This window comes from Homalodisca vitripennis, chromosome 7, assembly GCF_021130785.1.
Source record: "Homalodisca vitripennis isolate AUS2020 chromosome 7, UT_GWSS_2.1, whole genome shotgun sequence".
Taxonomy (NCBI): Eukaryota; Metazoa; Arthropoda; class Insecta; order Hemiptera; family Cicadellidae; genus Homalodisca; species Homalodisca vitripennis.
The window spans coordinates 123,297,320-123,322,671 of record NC_060213.1 but is presented as its reverse complement, the minus strand read 5'-3'; the positions used below and the strand labels follow the sequence as shown (position 1 = coordinate 123,322,671).

At 30.7% G+C, this 25,352-nt stretch overlaps 1 long non-coding RNA gene across 1 annotated transcript in view; it reads right to left on the bottom strand.

The window, feature by feature from the left end:
* The window catches only part of LOC124366253, a 444,599-nt gene that overhangs the window by 42,505 nt on the left and 376,742 nt on the right, over positions 1 to 25,352 (bottom strand). The window contains exon 2 of the long non-coding RNA XR_006922795.1: positions 9,401 to 9,437. This is a non-coding gene — a long non-coding RNA (uncharacterized LOC124366253). The remainder of the gene's footprint in view (positions 1 to 9,400; positions 9,438 to 25,352) is intronic.

Genomic DNA, 25,352 nt, shown 5'->3' with positions numbered 1-25,352 from the left:
TGTGGTAAAATTTCATACTGAACCAATTACTTGAGGCGCAAATAATTAGTAATTATGATTATTACTTTCATAAAAGTTATGTTGGAGATAAAATTTACTCTTTACGTATAAGACAAGAACTTCGTCCAGTATATATATTTTATGTTTTAAACTTGATTTGAATAGTGTATGATAAAACTATATTAACTTAGATCTCACACTCCGCCAATAGAGTAGACAATACATGTCAATACCACGTGACCTGGCTGTAGTTGTGGTAGATGTTGCCCTTTTGTTTCTCACCAGCAATAATTATCACGTAGACGTATACCTGAGAAGACCTTTTCAAGAATCGTGATCGCTTTGCTTTAGGAGTAATTCAAGCAATCCTCTTGGCAATTAAAGTCAGGGAAGAAAGTTAAACTATTATATGTAACCATGTCAAAAGGCATAATTCAAAGTTAACCATATCGTAATTAAGTTGTAAAGTTGCAGAATATTTAATTGCATTAGTCAAAAAAATATCAATGATTCAGGTCGTATAACAGTTAAAGTTCTTGAAATGCTTTCAACAAATTATTTCAAATATCCCAAATGGCTTACCTCACTCCACCGTGATTTTTGACAGCATAAAATGTGTCACTGTACTAGTTGTAAAGACTTCTCATAAAATGTTCTTTTTGTGTTTTATATTAATCCTGCTTTTCAAAAGATGAGATGGCCTTCAGACGGGAAGGCTATCAAATGAAATGTAACATTACTCGTCTGGTTGAATTACAAAACCGATTACAAAAGGTTGTAGAAAAAAATTATTTCTTAATTTTTTGCTGAATAGTAATCCAAACCGTAAAGTACATGGTGGGATATATTATGCGTCAACCAAGAGAACAATTTTGTATTACTTACAGTTAATTTACCAAAAGATATATCTTGTTGAAAGGAATATAATATTAAAATGGCAATAAACCTAACTATTAAGAAATTATCAATTTTATAACTCATTTTATGGAACCCAAATAGTTACAGATTAAGCGTTACTACTATTACTCAAAGGGAAGGAGTAATTTTATTTTTGTCTGTCCACATGATATCTCGAGATTTAGATACAGATTTAGATGAATGCAAGAAGCTTTATTTCTATGTTGGAAACATAAAATATGAAAATGGGCAATGCTAATCCCTGGAATTGAGCGTTCCCGAAAATTGAATGGGTAACCCTGTTGGTGACAAGACAATCACATGGAAATGAGGAAATACATTTTTTTTATTATAGGATACTTTAAAGTGTTACATTTATCCTGAAAATACACAATATATCTCGAGAAAGATTTCATCTGTAGATTTTAAATTTTAACAAACAAAAAATAATGGGTTTTACCAGATCAAGCAACGTCGAGCGTGGCTGCTGCTTGGATGGTTGATCGCTGGGCGATCCTGTCCTTGCAAGCAGCCCGCCTGTCCGGCCATTGCTTGTGGTTCAGAAGTCACCTTTAAGCCGTTGGTCCCCAGGTTAATTTTAGAGGGGAATCTAGCCCTAACTTCGCCTGGTAAAATAATACATCGTCACTTTACTTTACTTTTATAATGATGCATGTCTATCAGTGAGATTTGGCTCATCTTACTGATGCCTTAACACAGTAGGCTGGCACATTACTCTTTTGTCTTGCCGGGAAAAGAAAATTGACGTAACTCCAATCAGGACACCTCAAGACTGGAACAAACTTTGGTAATTGAAAGTTTGCATGCAACCTCAGAGAAACGTGTTTTTGGTATAGCGATTTTCTAACACATCGTCCGAAATTCTCCTACTTATGTGGTAACAGTGACAGAATAACAGTTACTTATCGTATATCTTAATGTTAAAAATAGTTCTATTGACTTCAGTCACTAAACAAATTACAAATTAAATAAATAATATCAATTAAATGTGAGTCACGATCAAATTCCCTTACAAACTGCCTCGCAATCTGTAAAGGAGCCGACACATGTTGACATATGGCTGAAAGTCTACATTTGGCTGGGGGTCCCTCTCCGTATCGGCTTGTGGGCGAAGCAAACAATTACTTAGCTTACAATGTCAATCACAGCTGTCACGTGATCTCCCCCTCCCACCGCTCATTCTTGGTATCATTACAAGACGTGTGACGTCAGGAGGGTAAGCAAACATAGTCTGGAGGAAAGGTGACCTCCATCTCCGATGAAAAAAAAATTTTTAATTTACTTTATTATAATAGTGAAGGATATTCATATAATTATTGGTTAAAAGGGTGATAATTTAGTTTTAGGTCATACAATCTACCAATAAAAATAAGATTAATCTTTTAATCTGAAATAAAACATACGATCTTAGGATTGACATTAGTATATAGAAATTTCGTAAATAGTATGTGATTATATTTTTCCAATTTCTTTAAATATCTTGTTTATTACTTTGAACAAATGTAGGAATAATGTTAAGCTTTTTTTAAAATTTTAACCTTCATCGCTAATATACGGTCAGTGCGTTTTAAAATAATTTTAAAATATAAAATTTGAAATCGTATACGTATAATTTACATTACGTATATAAATATATATAAAATAAACTTTTTCTAATAAAAATTAAACACATGCAACACGAATATATAATAATTAATGTAAACTAAATTATCATGCTTTTCTTTTGTAATGATTAAGAAAATAAATAGGCCACATCATTAATCTGAATATACCACATGAAAGAGTCACTCAATGAATTTATTAATTGAATTCAAATAATAAAATTCAATAGGAAATAAAATTGTTTAATTCGTATACGTTTTTTTATTTAATTCGGTATTAGCTACATGGATATATCAGATGAATATATACAAATTTCTATAAAGGCTTTTATTTCAATGTATTAAAAGACAGTTCTTACAGAAAAACAGATTTCATAAACTATAGATAATGCTATTGCTATTCAAAAGTGAATTAAAATTATCCCAGTTAGTTCGCTTTAGTAACAATCATCTTAACTTGTACGTTACAAAGAACGTTGTATCACAATGGTTAGTTACAGAATTGAGTTAAAGGAGAAATATTTCTCCAGGAATGGCTGAAATGATACTGTGAAAAAGATGATAAACAACTCTCGCGGGGCAGTATGATAGATAGTATTGTCCCTGTAGTGGGACCATATGTCACTTTACATTTAGCTGTATATAAGTTCCGTGCAAATCCACTTTTCCACTCTCTCCAAGCCAAGAGCCATTTCAATATGTTACTTGTAGGCTGGGGAAGTTGTACTGAACAAATTTACGACCTTTCCAAACTTCCGTCTTCATAACTTTTTCATTTTAATTCAACGAAGTTTTGTCAGTTTTAGGCGCAAGCTGAATAGTCTACTCCGGCTATTGTGCTATTCAAGTAGGCCTTTGACACAAAGGGATGAAGCTGGGTATTACATTTTAAATATATTAAATATTTCATAAATTACGACTAGAAGGCAAAGTCAAATATCCTTTACTGTCATAAAACATAAATGTATGTATTGGCTTGCTTAAAAATAACCATTCAAACATAATATTAATAATGTAATAATAACTACCACGGTCTGTGATATAGTCATGTACAGAATAAAAACAACTATAAAGTAAAAATACCTTAAGCTTCCTTTGAAAACTATCTAGATCTAAGTCTGTTCTTAAAAGCTCATGTAGGGCGTTGAATAATACTAGGGCTTTATAATAAGTGAGAATTTCAAAACTAATGTGTGGAAATATTTATTTAATTTTTATAAGACTAACAATAATAAACATACTACAGCTCTGTTTTAATACGTTAAAATATATAAATACAAGGAAACATTATAATTTTAAATTTCTTAAAATTAGGTTTGCGAGAATCTCTTTGATGAATCCCAGAATTAATCTGCAATGCCATCTTTTGTAAAATAAAGCACATTTAGAATTAGTCCTATTTGATCTATTTAAAGTATGAGAAAATCAAAGCATAGCACGCTCAAAAAGAAGTGATTGTAAGTTGCTAATTCCTGAACACACCTTCCCCTCTAATTTATAAAAAATTAAAAATAATATTTATAAGAACATGTTAATCATGTTTTACCAACGGAATATTATGTGCAAATTTCAATATTACCAATTTGAACCCATGCTTAGTCTTGCTTACATTGTTTTACTGTCAGAAAATCTTTCTCTAAGCGTACATATGTCAACAGTATGTCAAAGTAGCCTTCTTTTAAAAATGAAATGAAACTCTTGCTCTATTACCAAACATTACCATGTTATTTGCAACCACTATAAACACAAATAATTGTACAATTGAATATAGTGACGCAATTTTTTATTTATTTGCAAATAATTTCAATGCTAAATAGATGTCTTTCTCTGTAATGTTCACTATTTTTACACATGTAGTGGTCTCAATTTATTAGTATTAAATCGTTGTACCTAATTTTCGCCTTATATTCGTGTAATGCAATATAAGCGAAGTTAAAAAATACAACATCAAAAACCTAAGGAGGAAAACTTAAGACTTAAAAATATAGGTTTAAAAAATGTGAATTGTTTGTACCAGAGTTAACGACCATTCTTTTAGTGCAAGACATTTCAGTCATTCTATCAATCATCTTTTATTTTCGTTGACATGATTCATGTATGAAATAGGTCCTATTACAATAATATACATTATGTAATATATTTAGTAAATAAAAAACTGTAACATTACAAAACATAACGTGACATATTAAAAAGTAAATCAAGTAAAGTGAGTGCTCTTCATCTGAGTAGAGGCATCCCTGAAGGCTTGAACTATCTGATATCTTAATCTTTTTTTTAAACAGGCGTTCATTCAGTATTTTTTAATTATTACGCAGTTGCCAAAAGAATCTAAGCTCGAACTCTGCGGCAAGCCACCACTCAGAAGAGCTGAGTGATGGGCGCGCTAGAGGGTAGGGTAAAATTCTAAGCTCCTTAAAGGAATTTTTACTTTAGCTTCATATTGACATACAACGGCTACAACATACACAATTTTCTTCTGTAAAATAAAAACCATTTATACAAAGTTCTGAGGTACCGAGACCCAAAGTTAAAGACCATATCTTAACCTTGATTCAACCGATCCAAAGTATAGTAGTTTTAATAATTGAACAAAGCGCAATTTCCCAAATTGAGACATGAGTAAGATTACGAAAACTTGGAATCAACAAAAGAGTTTAATATATTGCTAAGTCAAATCCTCATCCACCTGCAGTCCCAAATATTTCACTGTTGCATAAGAATCCATTTTTTCTTAGCCAATTTGATGTCCATCTTTGATTCCTAAAGAACTAATTCTTGGAATTAACACGTTCTTTATGAATACAGTATTTTATATTTTACGCGAGTCACGTGACTTAAGAACTGGCTATTGGCCACAACCGGAAGTAACGTCTATAGAGAGGAATTTATGACTTCCGTTCCTGGATGCCAGAGTCTGCCGTGCTTCCTGTATATCAGCCTTGCTGATAAAATGGCCTCCACTTCCTTCATTGTAACATATGCGTGATACCATATATTTACCCTATTCTTAGTTATTCTTAAAAGTATGCTGACAAGATACATCTGTTTAATCTAGGCACGTATAGTAAAAGTATACAAATTAGTGTAATGTGTAAACCTTCCCTTTGCAACCGGAAGAAGAGATGATTATTTTATTTCAACACTCAATTGCAAGTAAAACACACTGAAAAAACGTGCGAAAATTTTATTTACGTTATATCAAGCATGTGCTGTCAATACTAATCAGGTATTATTTGTAATAATAATTATTTAACCTTTCCCTAGTAAATTTTTAATCAATGTTCAAGGTTTTTTGAACAAATTCTACAATAGTAAAAACGTGTTTCAATATGAAGAAGAATAATATTGATAAATAGTTAACATTGTTAAACATTCTGTTCAGATTCGCAATGTGTTTTAATAAGTAACTCTCTCGCCTAACATGAGTTCCAAATACTTAATATCGTTTACGCTTTCCTAAGGTTGACGGATACAATTTTTTTAATCACAAGATTTCGAGTGAAGTCATGGAGGTTTAGGTATTTCAAAACGATAGAAATAAAAAATAATGTATATATACTCTTATATATATATATATATATATATATATATATATATATATATATATATATATATATACTATGGGGCTTATAAAATATATTTATTTTAAATGTATAGCCTTCTAAGATATCTTTCCTTAAAGCATAAAATGGAGAATAATATTATCATTCAAAAAATTGATTTTAGTTAGGCGAATTTATTAAATTATAGTTTATTACAAGTCATAAATGAATAAAAACAACAAATAACTACTTGATACCAAATTCCGCCTCTTTTAGAAATTAATAGAAAATGTTAGTAATTTTATATGCCTTTAAAATTAAAAAATATATTTTGTAAATCCAAAATCGAATGCATCACAGTTACTAGTGTTACAGAAAAGAGATAAGGAAAATGTTTCTACACGTAAGTAAACACACATCAACAATATGTAAGCTGAAGTAGAAACAGCCATAAGTGAACTAAGGGAGATGTTCTCACAGTGGGGATGGAAGGGAAGTTGCCATATGTCCGAGGAAAGACAATACTTGGAGTTGCAATGTTTCAACTCCCCCAGTGGTGGGCAGACTGTCTTTTGTAAATACGGTCCTGTGAGATTTGTTATATCATATTTTCTCTCTCACTTCCGTTCTACAACAACCATTCAAAATACTACGTATGACTCCGCCACACCATGTGTCGCGAGACAGACTTCCATCCATGACGATGGAAGGATTGTGAAGGAAACAGGATTTTTCCGGACATATGCCATCGTTCAGTGAAACAAAAAAATCAGTAACACACACACACACTGATATATGTGTGTGTGTTACTGTTATATATATATATATATATATATATATATATATATATATATATATATATATATATAGCCTGTATATTATGTTAGTTATTTAACTGAAGAAGAGGTAAGATTACAGATCTCGAAACGTAGTGTTACTGATTTTTTGTTTCACTGAACGATGGCAAACGTCCGGAAAAATCCTGTTTCCTTCAGACTTTGTTACTGTTGCATATGACATTTCAAATTTATATAGCTCATTTAATTCTTTTGATGTCCTACGGACAGATAGACAAACAAAAAATAATATATAAAAATAGGTTTACATCCTCCCGGCAGAAGAAAGAGAAATTCTTTTAGCATGCTGAAGGGTAGCAATGACTTTAAGATTAAATCAATGATTGAACATGCACCATCATAGATTACATTCTTGTCTATGCCGAAATGAACTTTCATGCAAAATCAAAGCCTACAGATGAAATCTTTCTTGATTTATCTAGCCACGTGATATGGCCATTGGTGTTCAGTAAGTCAGGTTTTACAGCAGTGTTTAAATAAAAGTTCAGGTAAGCCAGCGAGAGTACTACAACGTAAGGGTGCGCTGGCGTCACCCACTTTTAACACTGACTCCAGTGTATTATATTTTCTTCTTACTCTATGAATAAAAGTGTCGCTTGTTAAAATCTCATATATATTAACACAGTTTGTTTACAAATATATTTATTCAGCTATTTTCGCGTTTCCGTCATGGTTACCCATAAGACCAATGTAAAAAGTATTAGCTAACGCTCAGCGATTTGCACAGTGATTTGCACCCTCATCAAATTAATGATGCTTCAGAGCTTCATGAAAAATTTCTTTTCAACACGACAATTATTTTTTTAGATATCGTCCGAAAATACTGAAACAAGTTAGACAGAAACTAAATGTTTCTAGCCCCACTGTTCTGCCAATAACTAAATTGTGTAAGTTAATTAATTGATACTTTCGATTACGTTTATTTATTTTTCTTAAAAGTTACGTGTTTGTTAATGGCTAATAGCATTAAGAATGCAATATGTAATTGATACTTTTACATAATTTATTGTGTATTATGAAAAATAGTTGATTTTGGGGTATATTAGGGTTTACGTCAACGTTTTACAGGTTATTTTTTGCTTTTTAAATTTGTTTGAGAGCGGCTTGTTGTATCAGATTAAAGTTAGTTATATTATAAACTAAAAATATCTGTTTACATTTAAAATTTAAATTTATACAAGCTTTATTTCCTAAATGGTGGTTTATTAAATCCTTAGTTGACACATGATAAACCATTATGGTTAATATGTTTTATTTCTAGACTAATAACAAACGATACAAAGGTTAAGAAAATCTGTATTAAAATATATTTTAATACAATTATAAAAAGTATAAGTATTTTAATTATTGGTAATATTATACAAATTTACCGTATTAATAAGCCGCTATTTTGAAAATGAAGGTGTTAAAAATGTAATACTTTTTTCTAATAAAATCGTTGGATCATAAACATATACGAATGTTTATTGTGCCCTTTAAAAAGGATATGCCTAGGAAGTACCTGTTGTTCAGTAGGATAGCAGCGTGCGAAGCCCCTGCTAACTGCTAGTAATAAACACTCGCTAACACTCAACAAACTCACATGGAGCGACATGTACTATCATTGAAATATATTCTTACACAAAGAAAAAGTTCATGCATTTTCTAGTCTACAGGTCAGTGCGTTCTCAAGATGTGCGGACAGTCAAGTTTTAAATGTGACATGCAAAAAATATTAATTTAATAAGAAATTCATTCGAACTTTAAAAATTCACTGTACGTACAGTATAAAGTTTTGTAGATTTATGTGGAAAGATCATATTTTTACTAAGCGTTATATGGTACACTTTGTATATATTAAACCTGTCGAAATATCCATCATTTCCTTTTATTCACATATATATTAAATCATAAGAAAAATAAGAAAACAAGCTGCGTATTTTTACGAAATAAAATAAAATATTTTTTATCCCCGAATATTATTATTTACTGAAAATATATTAAAAAATATTTGTCGGTTAAACGTTAAAACCAATTCTTAATGCTTTTAAATCCTTAGATATACAGAGTACGTTATTTTTAATTGAGTTCGAAGTTCATGAACTACAAATAATATGATTTGATTATATATGTAATGAAAGTAATGGAACTGTAGCATGGAGTAACTATCACATTATGTTGCAGCAAAAAAAAAACCAATCAAAACCTGTTTACTAACATGTGCCTGCCTCTCATATGGTCTAAATGATCAAATAGGTGTCATTTTTGTTCAAGTATTTGTGAAAAACGTATTTTAATACTAGAAAAAAGGTAATGCTTAAGGCTATATAAAATTCATAAATTTATAAAGCTAGCTCTCTGATTGTTTATTATTCCTTTTGAAGTTGAACACAACTTTTCTCTTTTCATAGAATCGAATTTATGCTAATAGTGCAACACAAATCATTAATCTGCAAATACAACATTCATACAATAGTCACAAAGCATCAAAAACAATACTTACAAATCCAATTCCGAAACGAAATTCCCGCCACTATAGTCTGTAACAGATAAAAAATGTGAGTTGTTTTACAGACTTCAATTCGGAATTTAAAATTAATACTCACTTTAAATTCCAATTTCTGTGGCAGGTGCACATAAAAGATGCCGACTAAACTCCGGCACCAAAGTATTAAACTTACAAAGTAAACATTGATTACAGTATTGCTAGCGTAATAAATTGTTTAAACATTTATGGATTCTAAATGGAAAGGATAATAGAATCTCAGACATTTGTGATCGTTATATGTTGCAAAACGTATAGCTACGTTTCGAAGTTTAGTCTAGCTTCTTCTTCAGGTGTAAAAAGACCTTAAAAAGTAAAAAAAGACTATTGAGTTCTTCGGTATTGCTTCACCTTCGTTGGCACGGGTGTGATATGTTTGTGCCCTGGCCTTATGTACAGTGACATCGCTTTGGTTTAATCTCTACTGGACTTTATGCAGTTTTTCAGGTATCACTTAGTTATTTTAACTTTCAGCGGAATTCCATTGCCACATGTTTCAGTGTTATTATTCCTTAGGTACTTCTTTTCATCTGATGAAGAGTGTAGATTTCAATCCTCGAAACGTAGCGCTATACCGTTTTTAACCAATAACGGTGGATAATATCCCCTTTTCAAATATAAAATTTTACACAAAGTATCCTAATTTACTTAGTTAAATCATAACATTGAATGGTTTTCTGGAGATCAAAAAGTATTATACTCTTAAAGATACAACGCAACATTAAATGTGTCAAGCATTTTAAATACTTTAGTAAACATATTGCGTAACAATTGCCCCACACATTCATTTTATAAAAATAGAATGGTTCCGAACTTTATACGTCCAGTTAAACAATCAGCAGACCTCGTCTCATACCACAATACACCGTATTGTGTGTGTGTATCATGTGACGATAGCCTAATGTCTCCATATGACACGGTAATGGCGTCGTTACATGCCCCGTTATCAATGGCAACCGTTATCAGTTGGAAACGTCGTTACGGAAATGGAAACTTGTTGGAACGTTTTACCAACTCTGTTCAGAGTTATAAGCTCACATTTTTAGGTGATATGGGATCAATACCTGCGTAAAAAACAATGTAAAATTCGCTTTAAAATTAAAACCTAAAAATAATTTACGTCACCTACACAATTATCAGATTCAATGTTGTTTAAGTAATAAAGGTGTATGCAAAATCTAAGATGTCGTGCAGGGAGACAGGCAGAAATAAAATTATGCCATCCCAAAGAGTGATAATCTTTGATCAGCCAATTGATAATAAATTGGACAAAAACAAAAATATACGTCATGATGTTTTACAAAATTACAAAACTAAAATGGTGTTCAGAGTTGAAACCATGAAATAATTTACGTGACTTGCACCTACGTCAGATTCAATGTTGTATAAGTAAAAATAAAAGTGTTTTCATAAAATAAATCAGGCCAGTTTGCTCTTGGGATACTGTGCAGAGAGAGACAGAAATAAAACATACTAGGCCTAAGAATGATAATCTTTGCTCAGCCAATTTATAATAAAGTGGTCGAAAATTAAAATATACGTCAGAGTGTATTGTACAATTATAAATCTAAAATGGTGTTCCGGATTAAAACCATAATTAAAACAAAATAATTTTCCGAGTTAAAACCAAAAAGTCATTTACGTGACTTGCACCTACGTCAGATTCAATGTTGTTAAAGTACAACTAAAGATGTATGCAAACTCTAAATCAATTCAGTCTGCTCTTGGGATATCGTGAAGAGAGACATACAGAAATGAATGTATACCAGCCCAAAGACTGATAATCTTTGCTAAGGTAATCGATAATAAAGTGGACGAAAACAATCATATACGACATGGTATATTTTATAATAAAATGGTTATAGGAATTGCCCATTTGATTATGTGTAACCCACAGTCAACCTCATATTATTCAAATCCATCACGTTAATGTTCAAATATATTTCCAGTGTGTGTTTTGGGTAATGGCCTAGGTTGAAATATTGCCCCGTACGTCTTCCAATGAGCTTCTCCCCCGCTCGATCCTGCAGTGGAGGCAGTCAAATTTCCTGGTAGATTAGGGGAGCTCTGGCGGGCACGAAAGGGAGGGCTTTTATGGTCTTCGTCATGAATAACGAAGAAGCGCTTGATTAGTCTGCACGAAAACGTGTAGGCCTACGAAAACAAAGAGGTAGTTTTGCGTTTTATGGTTGCACACCCGGGAAGGGCTTGGAAACTTGATATATATCTGAATTTAGGAATTATTAACATATTCATTATGGAAACATAATTGGTCTGTATTGTAATTCAAACGAGAAGGAACTCATAAAATTCATAACAAGACAGCATTTAATTTAAATTTCAAGGAAACGTTTAATTTCGTACGTTAAATCGTTATTTTATATTTAAAAGCGTGTTAAAACTGGAAAGGTCTTGAAAATTTTAATTTTATAAATCGATTAAATTTGATAGTTACGTTAAAACTAATGAGAAAGAATGGTTTATGAATACAGATACGCTTCTATTTAAGGTTTAAACAAACAACGCAATTTGACATTAACATCTCAAAAACATTTTATGGAATTTATCTTAAAGAATACCATCACTGCCAGCACAGTTTGAAGTCAGAAAACAAATTGTTGAATAAAAAAGAACGGCTGTTTTAGATGCATTAAAATAGTGCAGTAAATCTCTAGTCTTTAAAAACCTTTAGGTGCTGTCTCCAATAATTCGTACAACCTTATCTTATATTTTGTTCGTTTCAAAGCAACGAAATGCATATATATGTTCTAGCACATACCCACGGATTCGCCCGCAATTTCATGTAACATACTGTATATTTTTTTATCAACTCCCACAATTTCAGTAACTCTTGAACTAAATTATATTAATTTAAACCTCGTCGAAGTTCATAGGTTTCTTAATGAAAGCACATGCGGTGTAGTACGATAGGGTTCAATGGTATTTCTAAAATGGTATTAGTCCTATATCGTGCATCAGGTTTCCATTTTTCAGTATTCTTGATTAAGAAGATATTTTATTAAGAAACTTGGAAGCAGTTCTTATTTCAGGCTTTGAACTTCTAGTTCAAATTAGTTACATTTCCAAAGCAAAATTGGAGTTAGCTATTTTGCTCCGAGAAGCAATACACCTACATACATAATGAGGTTGTATTAAAAACAGTACAGTTTTCAACATTGTATGGGTGTATACGTTCTTATTAAAAATTAAAAACTAAAATCAACACCAATAATACTTATATTGTTATACAGTAAAGTACATGCTCTCTCTTCCCAACAATGACCTTTGCTCATATCAATGTTCGCCATATTTCCTCGGTCCCGTGTAGGAAGTATAGCATTATTTATACAAGTATTTCTAAACAGTACCGTATACCTCATCAGTGAGAAATGGATGCGATGTTACCTTGACAATTTTCTGTCATAAAAATTGCATTTAATGTCTCGTGTATTGCTTTGTGATTCCATTTGCTATAATCACGGACTCACTGCGCCCGCTTGTTTCCTAAAATTTTAGTCACGTAGCGAATGATTTTGTGAATCAAGCTGATGCCCAATCCTCCGTTTTTTCTTCCTTCAGCTACTGTAACCATTGTACTAACTACCGTCCCACAATGTCTAAGGAAACCAAATTCAATACCTTACATGTACACAAACCAAGGTTAGTTCATTAATTAACATCCAGAATAAATTAATTGGTTTGTCTTGTTGTCACGACGTTTAAATAAGAAGTGTTGTTATTTTTGTTGTGCTTTCACTCTATACATGTAATCAAATTGAATATGGTTACATTAATCAAACAAATGATCATGCTGTTATAATACAATGTTTACACAGAACAGTTGCTCTTTCAATTCATATTATAACACTTTATAGAACAAGATGGGATTTTTTGCTGCTTTAGAGACTATTGGAGCGTAGCCTGGAGGGATTTATAAAAAATTACGAATAGGACTATATTTATCCTGGGGGCCCTAAGAAGGTTCTTGTAAGCTTTCAGGACAATCAGTTGAATAGTTCCCCCGTGAAAGAAAAACATGCAAACATAGGTACTTTCTTATTTATAATATTTTTAGGATTTGAATATAACTACGACGTATTATTATTCCATAAAAACAGTATTGTCAGCGAAAACACCTTAGCAACCCAATGTTAAGCCTTAGTGGACCATACAGTTACAAGGCTTATAGTAGCAATGTTTATAGTTACATAGGAGGAAGTATTGAATTCAGAAACCCTGGACCAATCCTGATTTTTAAGCAGGTCTGTGATGGCGTCTCAAGCTACAAAACCAGGCACTTCAAAGACAGAAAGGTTAGTGGTTTTAATATTTCAGTTTGCTATGCACTCTTCGCTTGGAGCTTGAGGATACTAAATAGCTTTTGGGAATGTTGATCTTAGCTCCAGTTCACCTTCATCTTAATGCAACGTCTGGAATCTGACTCTATCACAGACTTGACTCCTGGTATCTGAGTAATGTTCGCCAAAAAAGTCGGCGATTGAATAGCTAAATATAAACTCTGTATTCGTTTCGACATCAGAGACACTTAAATCACAAGTTATAGTCTCGTTGAAGAAGCATTCTCATTGTCCTTTGGTTTACTTAGTTAACCATGTGGTTTACTTTTTCAAATCAAAATATTCAGTAAGTAAATACTTACTATAGGTATTTAGTAAACGTATTACACTTCACGTTGTGTTATGTTATTCACAACTTATTCAGGTTAGAATAACCCACTTGAATAACACAGAGTATACTTTAAATAATTGGAAAAATAGTATTGTCTGAGTGGTCTGAGTGAAACTAAAAACAATTTATTTATGAAATTTTCGTCTTTCCGTATGATGTCTTGAAAGCGAACCAACTTACAGACTTGAAATCGTGTATAAAGCTTCATTTTTATATGAGGAACAATGAGTTTTGTGATATTACACGTCACTACATCGCATCGCATTTGACTGAGCGTTAGCGAATATTTTTACATTGGTCTTTTGGAAAACCATGTTCGCAATCAGAAAATAGCAGATTAAATAAATTTGTACACAAACTCAAAACACCCGTAAGAGATTCAAACATGTGACATATCAGAATGTAGCCTAACCATATGAATATACACAACATCATGATAATTATAGTGAATTGGTGTGTAGTTTATTATTTCAACTCTTATATAAAAGCCTATTCTAATGAAAAAAATATGAATGTATTTTGTGGGAAAATATGTCGAGAAAGATTTTATATAATATAACCATACAATTTTCAACAATCTCCTGATTTCTAAGGTGTGTCATTTTCATGACAACTTGTTTTTTGTAACACTGTCTATCTATCTGCCCACAGGATATCTCGAGAATTGAATGTGGTGTAGATTATAAATTCTGCATACAACGGTAGCGAAACCTGTTAAGGCTACTTTGTGTAGCGTACTTCTACCTTGTCCATAAAACATTTTGTCCACCATCTATAATGCAATAATGATCAAAAATATTTTAACGGATGATATATTTTCTTGTTTCTTTCAATAATTTTATTAAAATCCCTTAACAATTATGCCTCAAATTTAAAAAAGTAATTGTTAGGGGCAGTTTGTAATCAGTCCTTAAGAAAGAAATTGTACTATAATATGTGGTTGAAAACAAATTACGATTAATAATGAATGTTTCTAATTTATAAAATATTTAATTTCCTAATTATGTTTTCCTAATATTGAAGACTAGACTATAGCTTTTAATAAATAATTTCCAAAACTTCTCCTTAAAATGTCTGTAAATTCTCATGGATCAGTTAAAACTTTTAAAAGTATTTATTTAGATACAGAGAACGTTTTTAAAATTAATTTATAAGTAAAAATCATAAACTAGATTGCGCAATCAAAAATCTTAAGCCAATAATAAAATTTATTTTAGTTTAACTTCACCCAACAATAGTCTTTTGTACATACAGCTGTGCTGTTTTTCTACATTTATTTGTTGTGCTGTGTTTTACATAGACAGGTTTGTAGATTTTATATGTACACTCGTTTTCATAATCACGCAAATGAAGCTAATCAGATATTTGTAGGCGTATATTTCCATGGTAAAGTAAAAATTAGAAAAAAAACATAAAATACTGCAGGATGGGTGATAAGGAACAATACACGGTACCTGGTTGCACTGTATGACTGCAGCAAACACACCAAGATGTAAACATACATGACAGAGGAAAAACAGGAACAATATAACAATGCGTAATATTACGTCACCAGGACACTTGTACGCAATTGCTATCAACGTAATATTACGTCACTAGGACACTTGTACGCAATTGCTATCAACGTAATATTACGTCACTAGGACACTTGTACGCAATTGCTATCAACGTAATATTACGTCACTAGGACACTTGTACGCAATTGCTATGCACGTAATATTACGTCAAAAAGTGAAGAATTGCCACATCAGATTAGAGTGTGAAAGCTTTGAATTTTGAATTGAATAAAAGACAAGGTGTAAGAACTTTGTACATTTTTGATTGACGAATATATTACAAGTTTGAACGTAAAAGTCATCAAGAAGTTTTTATTTTAATTTTAAATCTGGTAATTATTTTCAAGAAGAAGTTTTTATTTTAGTTTGAACTTTATTTATTTCAGAAGATTTTCGTTTCCCTTTTTGAACCGTCACAAAAATTTAAATTTCAAAAGCTAATTCCTCATGTGCCAGTAAAACGGTACAAAATTATAAGAAAACTAAAGTCTAAAATTTAGAAATTTCTCTAAAACAATTGTACAGTGAATAATATTTTAGTGTTCAAATATGATTACGGTTGAGCACTTCGTAAATACAGAGCTGAGCACGTTTACAGTTTCTGACAACCGCCGAGCTTACGGTGGTGAATTCCATAATTTTAAAACGTGTAGTGTTTGAATTCAGCGGACGTAAACATACGAGCGTATTGTCACACGTGAGCGAACCCTGTCGTCTGTATTTTGTCCAAACTTGTGCTGTACAGACAGAGAGAGCGATGTATGGAATTATCCAGCTGGAAAATTGTGGAAGAATCGCAGACACACTCTTACTTTTGTACACTGCATACAAAAGGCATTAGTGTTTAAATATAAAAATTAAACGTTGTATATAAAAATGTAACTAGGTATGAATTCCTTGCAAAATTATATATAATTTTAAAGTGCTCTTCCTTGTGGTTCCAAAATATTCCAGCTATTACCTATGGGATACTGTGTCCTTTAGTATATCTATTTTTACATCTATTTTACAGCCCTCTAATTTGGAACTAGGCATAAATTTCAAATATATTTAAATAGAATTTCCAAAATTAAGATGAATTTTATTAATGTGGAAAATCTTTCCACTTTATACCATTATAAATATATTTTCTTGAAACACACTTGTCATTAATTAATAGGCAATTTATTTCTAAATAATACAACAATATTATACGTTTAAATAATAAAACCAGATTTAGAATAAATTAAATCAGCATAAACATTGTATGTAAATATATAAACTTTAATTTTAATCTATTGAAAGCGGTTTTTTTCGCTTTTCGTAACATTTTAGCATAAAAATACAAAATACACTGTGTCCAAAAAGTCATGTACCTCATTTAATTGTTTTAGCTATTATAAATCGCAGATTTATGAAACAGATGTAGATTAAATAACTTTGATTTCATTCATTGATTTACTCATTTTAGTCATCTAGTAATGTGTACTAAAGTTTTTATGAAAACAATCGTCATGGCAACTTTGAAAAAAAGTTCTGTTTGTTTTTAGCTATCAAATATAATTATTTGATTTTACTGCAATATGGATAGCGTCGAGTGTTTCATGAAAGTTCCCCTAATAGACGCAGCATTTATCGATTGGATAAGAAGTTTAAAGAAACAGGAAGCCTATTTGGCAAAAAGTGGTTAGCTGTCTAACTATGGGAGATGAAACCGAAAGTGTTTACGACAAGGACATATTCCAAATATTGAACATTTAAATCAACAATTCAGACCTACAAATGAATCATTGACCTAGACGTCCTGACGAAAGTATGTGATGAGGTAAAAGTTCACTTTCCCGTCTGCAGGGTGACTTACGGTGTTAAACCGATGTAAAACCGATGTTCTAATTATTCTTTTATCCTACTTTAATCTCATTATTTTGCTGTACATACTTTTGTAAATAAAGTTATTTAAAAGCGAGACAAGACGGAGTGGACACAGTGTATAACAATTAAATAACTCCCTGGATCAACTTTGCAAGTGACAAATTTATCGGATACATGTTTTTAGCAAAAAAAAAAACGTTGTAATTATCAATCTGCATCGTGCGGTATATTTTGTTTTGGAAAGACCTCATGTTGGTAACACTATTCAGCTTTTACGATTGGCGGGAAATAGGCCTTCGTTGCTTAAGCGTCGTAAATAATATCGTATTTATAATTGATGATAGGGTAAAAACATGAGACTTTCCTTTTATCTGTCAATAAAGTTGTATTTTATATATGAAAGGACATACCAAGTAATATTATTCAATAAGTAAAACTTATGTCAGTAAGTTGATACTTACACGCAGTGATTTAACAGTTATAAAATTCAATTTGGAGTTCTTGGTTTTATGTATTATTCTTTTCCATAGAATAAATATACTTTTACAAATAATACCTTTAATTTAACGTAGCACTCTATAAATTTATACACAAAAATATAATTTGAGTAGTCTATGAAAGAGCGAATTTCCAAATGGACTCAGAATCAGGCAAATAAATTGAGATCATGTTATTTGTATTTACTGTTTATTCAAGGTTAATTCTTTTTCTTTCTATTATTTTCTTTTATATATTTTATACACACTTTATGTACCTGAAGATAATTATACTAAAATATATTGTCAATGTTGTAAAACATATCTTTTTTGTAAATTTAATTATTAAAAAAGTTATTATATATCTGTATATAGAAAAAGGCTAATGTACTATATTAATGTACTATATTTCGCATTATACTTCTTCAGGTAAAAACTAACAACATAACGAAACACATATGCTAACTAAAAACATAGATGTAAATAGATAATAAATTAATAAGCATAATATTTTTGAAATGGTAAACATATGTTCAAACTGTGGGTTTAAATATGTGATGAGTGTTCAGATGATTTAAAGTTACTATCGAAGATTCAATCCATAAGGAAAATTAGATTTTGTGACAATTTGACATGCTTGTTTCAAATTTCTTAATTTTGATGTATTTGAATTATTCTTTATTGATCGTATTGTTTTTATTTCATATTTTACTATGAATGACTAATATTCATGATAAAATGAATGTGAATCACATATATATGCATAAAGAGTATACAATATAAAAGAAAATAATAGAAAGAAACGGAAACAAACAGAAAATAAACAGTAAATACATATGACATAAACTAAATATTTCCTTCAGATATTTTTGTTTTAAAATTTATATATACGAGTAAAATTGTAAATATTTATATCAATTATTATATAGTTTAGAAATTGGTTAAGTAAACTAATAAAGCATATTTTACAAAGAAGCACAAGTTCACTCCGAAATATTCAATATGTGTTCAAATATTCAAGTGTTCTTTGCCAGGACATATTTCGCCAGATGGAAAATTTGCTGCAGAAATACTGAAAAGAAGACGAAATCACTTGAGGATTTGGAAGGCTTCCAAGCGTCGAAGGAAACTGAGTGAGAGAAAATTATTGTCAAGACAGAGATCTTATTACAGGAACACGAGAACCTCTCGGCCCCACGGATGCAGCCAATTGGACGAGTACTGCAAAATTGCTTTTCTTTTACTTACTATTGCTCCGACATGAAAACATCTCGAGACACTAGAACGTTACGATTTTAATTACAGTGATTATACAGACTGTAACTTTCGTAATTACATTACTTCTACCAGCCTATACGGGTTATGTTCCTATATTTATGTACGTATGAAATGTATATCTCGTATTTAATAGATTGAAATTGTTAATTTATTTATTACTTCAATTCACAACAGTTAAAAAAATGTAATAATTATTTTATACGATATTATACTAGCAATGGTACGGTATAAGTACATATACATCTTTTACCTGTAATAACTTCATTTTCAAAAGATAAATTTAATTAATTCTTCAATTACAAAACAGTTTCACAAAACATTTAATGATTATTTTTATAATTATTTTTATTACTAGCAATCGCTACGAGATAAAGACATATATCTCTTTAGCTACAATATTTCGCACTGTAAAATAGCTAATTTATTCATTCAATTTAAAATTCTTCCACTGAGAAATAAAATATTATTATTTTATAATTATAATTTTAAAATATTCATAATATTTTAAATCCATCCATTACCAAACTAAAGAATTAATATATGCTATATTTGTTTTATTATTTAATATAACACATTAAAAATTTATTTATTGTATTCAATAATTGTTGAATTATTAAGAGTTAACATGCAATAATAACCCGTCTACTATATCCATTATACTTAAATAACGTATAATATTATAATTATTATTCTACGTGCTTTTATAGATTTCCATTTATTACTCTGTGAGATGTGAGATCCTAAGTATCTCTTATAATCGATACGTTACATAATGATATAATAAACGAATAAATTATATGGAATATTGGTTATAAATTATTCTGTCTTTATCGTCTTAAGCAAACTAATAATTATTTTTTTCTATTTATTCGACGCATTAGAGCTATACAGTTTCTATATACTGTAAATGTGCAATTTCTGAAAGTCATAATAGTCTAAGAAATAGATCAATATTCTACACATAACATAGCTATGATGGTAAGGATGGATTAGATGTGTCTGTTAAGTTTATTTCCAAGTCCACCTTCCCCATGATTCAGCGTATGAAATCTGACGCTGTCACATACTTGATTCCTGGAATTAGGAGTTAAATTTGTCTGAAGAGATCCAGAAAGAAGCTGAAAATAAACTATTTGTATCGTTTCGGTATCTGAGACACATAGACTACAAAATAAAGTGTAAAGTAGGTGAAGAGGTATTCTCATTGTCTCTTCTGCGCACTTAATTGAGAAAGTAAAAATACCTCTTTGCCTTAATTACACGATTTCAATTAAATTTTTCTAACTATTTTTTAAATGTAAAACTGTTTGATGGTGAAAGATTTTTAAAGGACAATCCATGTTTTGTAATAATTAAAGGGAACACAACAAACAAAACTCAACTGGTTTTTAAAACCTGTATCTAATCATCGAAAAGGGTGATTAATTGAAAATTAAAGGTTTGGTTCGCTGTTTTATTTATTTAATCTTTTGGTTATAAATCACGATTTATAAATACTACAAGTTTGTAAAAATCTATACCTATACATACATATATATATATATATATATATATATATATATATATATATATATATATATATAAATGAATGTGTCTGTGTTTGTCTTTTATGGAATCATACACTATTTGACAGATCATTATGAAAATTCGAATGTATATGTACTTTTCGACGGAGAAGGTTTATATGCTATACTCATTTATAAAACTCACCACGAGGTGGCGCTGCAAAATATAAAAGTTTTCAAAGCGCCTGCACATTATAAACTGCAATTACGAGACAGTTACGTATATTAAATTGCCAAAGACTATTTGAAGGCACTAAGTTAGAATATATGTTTGTCTTTATGATAAATATAAGGTTGAACTTAAAGCTTTACTGTTATACCGCTTTATAATAAAATATACGTACGTGTATAATGGCTATATAATAAGCATACCCAGATTTTTTTGATCGTTACAACAAGGCAAACTCTACATCGATGTTAGAAATATGATTAACTTGAACCAGAAGTGCAAATACATGGCCAAGGCTTACGTAAAGCGTGCGAAGCCGCGGGAAACAGCTAGTCCTGAATAAAAATGTATAATAAGATTAGTATTAATAACTCCTACACTTCTCGTGTTATTTTTGTTAATCACACTGTGAGGAGGTTGATTAAAGTTATTGTATTTAAATCTTAGATACACGGTAATAACAATAACATTTATTAGATCGGTTGTACTTATTTTTGTTAAAATTAATCTTAAAATGAGTCAGTTACTCATGATAATCCCGTCGAAACATGAAAATCTGTTTCTGCCCTTGGAAGCAAAAACTCGACTACTAAAGTGGCCAGTAACTCCTTTAACTCTTGGGTAAATAAGATTAGGTGGCCAAGCGTAAGAGAGATAGGCTTGAGACTTACTGTTCCGGTTATCGCTTCACTACAGGCGAACAATTTCATGCTATTAAACTATAACCAAGCCCGAGTGTTGCGATTATTTTACACGTTTCCCTGAGAATATACAATGTCAGAACAGAAGAGACTTTATTAATTATACTTAGTTTCGTTGAAAAGGTTTGAAATGAAGTACGCTCAATTTTTTTATTCCAATTTCTAAAAGATAACGTCTATTTATGGACACCACATGATATACACATAGATATACGTTGTTATTTCAATGAAATAGTAATTTTACATGAAAATCTTGGAACTATGTTACTGCTTTTTTGGGTTTACCGTTTGTTTTAACGTTATTTAATACAGCCCGACGTTTTAGTGAGCTTGTCCATTAATGTTTTTAACAGACCGCCGTTTTGGCATTTGTAATTATTAATAATTTTCAAGAATAATTATAAATATTTCATCTACATAGTTAATTACGAAAAAACTATTATTTAAAATTCATAAACCGTCAGATCGAAAACAACGCATCGATTACAGAAATTGTTTCTTTATTTTATGGTCTGATATGTTGTTCGAATGTTGATGTCTTTGTATAGAAGGACCAACATGTATTGATTAAAATAGCATAAAACAGGTAAAATTAGAATACTATTTCCTAAATACCGTATAATTTTAAGCATGCATTTACGCTACATGAAATTTACATACTAAAAAATATGAAAAGTTTAAATGTATAGCTGATTTTAAAAACTATACTCAATCTCAATTTACATAAAATTTACAATATATTTGACATGGTTCTTATTTTAACCAAATAATATTTGAAAACAATTATGATAATGAATAATTAATTTACTATAATTTATTAATTTATGAAAATAAATTATATGAGTAATATAAATTTATTTGTATATACTTATGTCTATGTAAATCTAGAAACTTCAGAAAAAACCCCTAACTACTCGCTGAAGTTTAAACAGAAAACTGTTCAATTCATCAAAACATTACAAAGTCTTCAAAACAGGATTGCCTAAGTCGTATGTTAAAAACCAGATATGTCACAATTTTATACTACAAAATAATAAGAAAACAGGAATAAAATTTTTTAAGTGATATGATTTTGAAATACTATTGGCGATGATATAGTCGGTTATCAAGTGGAATTGTTTATGAACTTCGAATGAGGTTTGAACACTTACGCATGTGTTGTAAGTAATACGCACACCCAAAGTTCACTTTCAGAATTAAAATATCTTTTTTCACTTAGGACAAGAAGCTTAGCCTATATTACACCTAGTCATAAAAGAACCTTTGTGTTTGTTTCCGATGTTACAGGATAGTCAGAGAGGGTAAGGTTGGGTATAGTGGTCACCTTCTTTGGAAATGTCATGATAAGGGATATCTGGCTTTATATTAGTTCTCACTCCACCTCATAAGAAATGAGGATCAACTCTTCTCCAGCGTCTCCAAAGAGTCACGGGGAACAGAACTTCCTAATTTCCAAGCTAACATCCTTTAACAACCTTTAACAGCCTTTAACAATAAGGGAGCTCCACACACTCCAACAGTTATCCTCTGCATTTGACTATCAGTATATCTATCCACCCCGATATCTCGACATTTGCTGTTTCTTATGTGCTGCTCCTGAAGATCCGAAGGATTTCCCAAATGAAACAGACAATAAATTTTTCTGTCCCAGTGTTGGTACAACTTAAACGTATAAACCATCCAAAGCTGTATCCTACTGGGGATAAACATGGAATATTAGGTCACAAACAATTATTTTTGATCATAAATTTAGTACTAAATGGTTAAGCAAACTTCCTTAGTACACGGAAACTCCGCAAAGTGGAAACTGTAAAGACCGCAAACTTGGAGTGAACAGAAGTTACGCGTCAGTTTGATGTTTGTCTACATGTCATGCTGTTTACGTGCTACTCATTACTGAAACTGGGACGTTGCTGTTTAACTCCGACAACTGTTGTGTGTTTGTAACAACACATGTGCGACTATTTACAATGAGTTTTGTCTTCCTCTCTTAAATGAACCACAGGAATCAAGTTAACAGCGAGTACGTTGTAGTCACTTTCAAAACATCGTCTGATTGATAATGTATTGTAAGAGTCTGCTTACAAGACTAACAAATTGTAATCCAAGAAGTAAAAGAGCACACTATACTAAAAACCACAGCAACTGAGTTAAAGTGTGCGTAAATACAAATAGAGTAGTAATGACGTTTCCTTTTCAGGTTCAAATACATGAAATTTTACGTACTAAAATCCCATAATATTTTTTATATATTTTTAATATTGTTTTATTTCCTGATATCTAAGCTTGTAGTTTATTTTGCGGCTTTCTTTATATGTTTATTTTATATGTATACCTTAACCTACAAGTACTTGAAGATAGATTCTTTAAATCCAAAATGTACATTGCATAAATTAATAAAAACTGCAAAAGTGATTAAAGGTTTCTTCTAGTTTACTTATATAAAAAACTTTCCGAGGCTACATTTTTTAACATACATATATGTTTTATTATTCCGTTACCTAAGCTTGTATATTTACTTATTATTTCCTTGTTAAGCCTATTTTATAAGTATTCATATATTTATTGATTACCGTTATTATTGATTAAGTGTATTTATTGTACAAATAATTACATAAAATTAGAAATAATTTCATATCTTAAAACTTTTAAATTAACATGATAGAGGGGGATGACAAAATACCAAATGCAATAAAACACACAAGATATACTAAGAAAGAAAGCCCACAGGACAAGTAGAACCATTTTGTATATAATATATATATATAGTAAATTATAAAGTTACAGGGTTTTTAAAGTTTAGTTGTGAAACTAGCTCAATAGAAGGAACATAAATCAGATATCACCAAAATTAAATAAACTTATATTTTACAGAAAGAAACTGTAACATGTTATGAAACCCTCTTTATGAAAAGAAATTGCCGCAGATTTGCTTATACATTCATAAAGCTCCCCACTATATCAATTACACTAACCATGAAAAATTATTATCCATAGCAGAAAACGACGCACCCCTCTGTTGAAACCGTTCCAGTGGAGCCACTTTATCTTCAGTTGTCACCTTTTCAAATCGGTAAAAATGTGTAAATCAATTGTTATTATACTTCTGTTCCCCTTGTAAGATCGTTAATATTAGATAATAATCGGTCTTTATTCGATAATATTAGATTCTACTTGTCTGATAGTTTGAGTTATAGACACTATTTGGTAACTATTTTTAATGATGTTACAAAGCAAAATAATTAGATAAAGTATGCTTGTATAATAGTTTACCTTTTGAACTCTTCACTAAAAGGATAACCCTGGGAAATAAAAAAGTAACATACTATACGAAATAATTATATCATCACCTGACGAAGAAAATAGATTTTAATCTTCGAAACGCTGTGATATACATTTTGTAACACATAACGGTGGGAAATATCCGAAATGTGATCTATGTTGACATTGCAATACAACATAACATATAGAAAACATATGCATATGTTGCATTGTTAACATACAGAAAATCTCAATTGTATGTATAGGTGAGGAGAAAAACATGTTATCTTTGAAATTTGAATTTATTTGTCATGGAGCAAGATTATGAAAACAGCCGTTTGGGAGCTGATGAATGGAAGAGAAT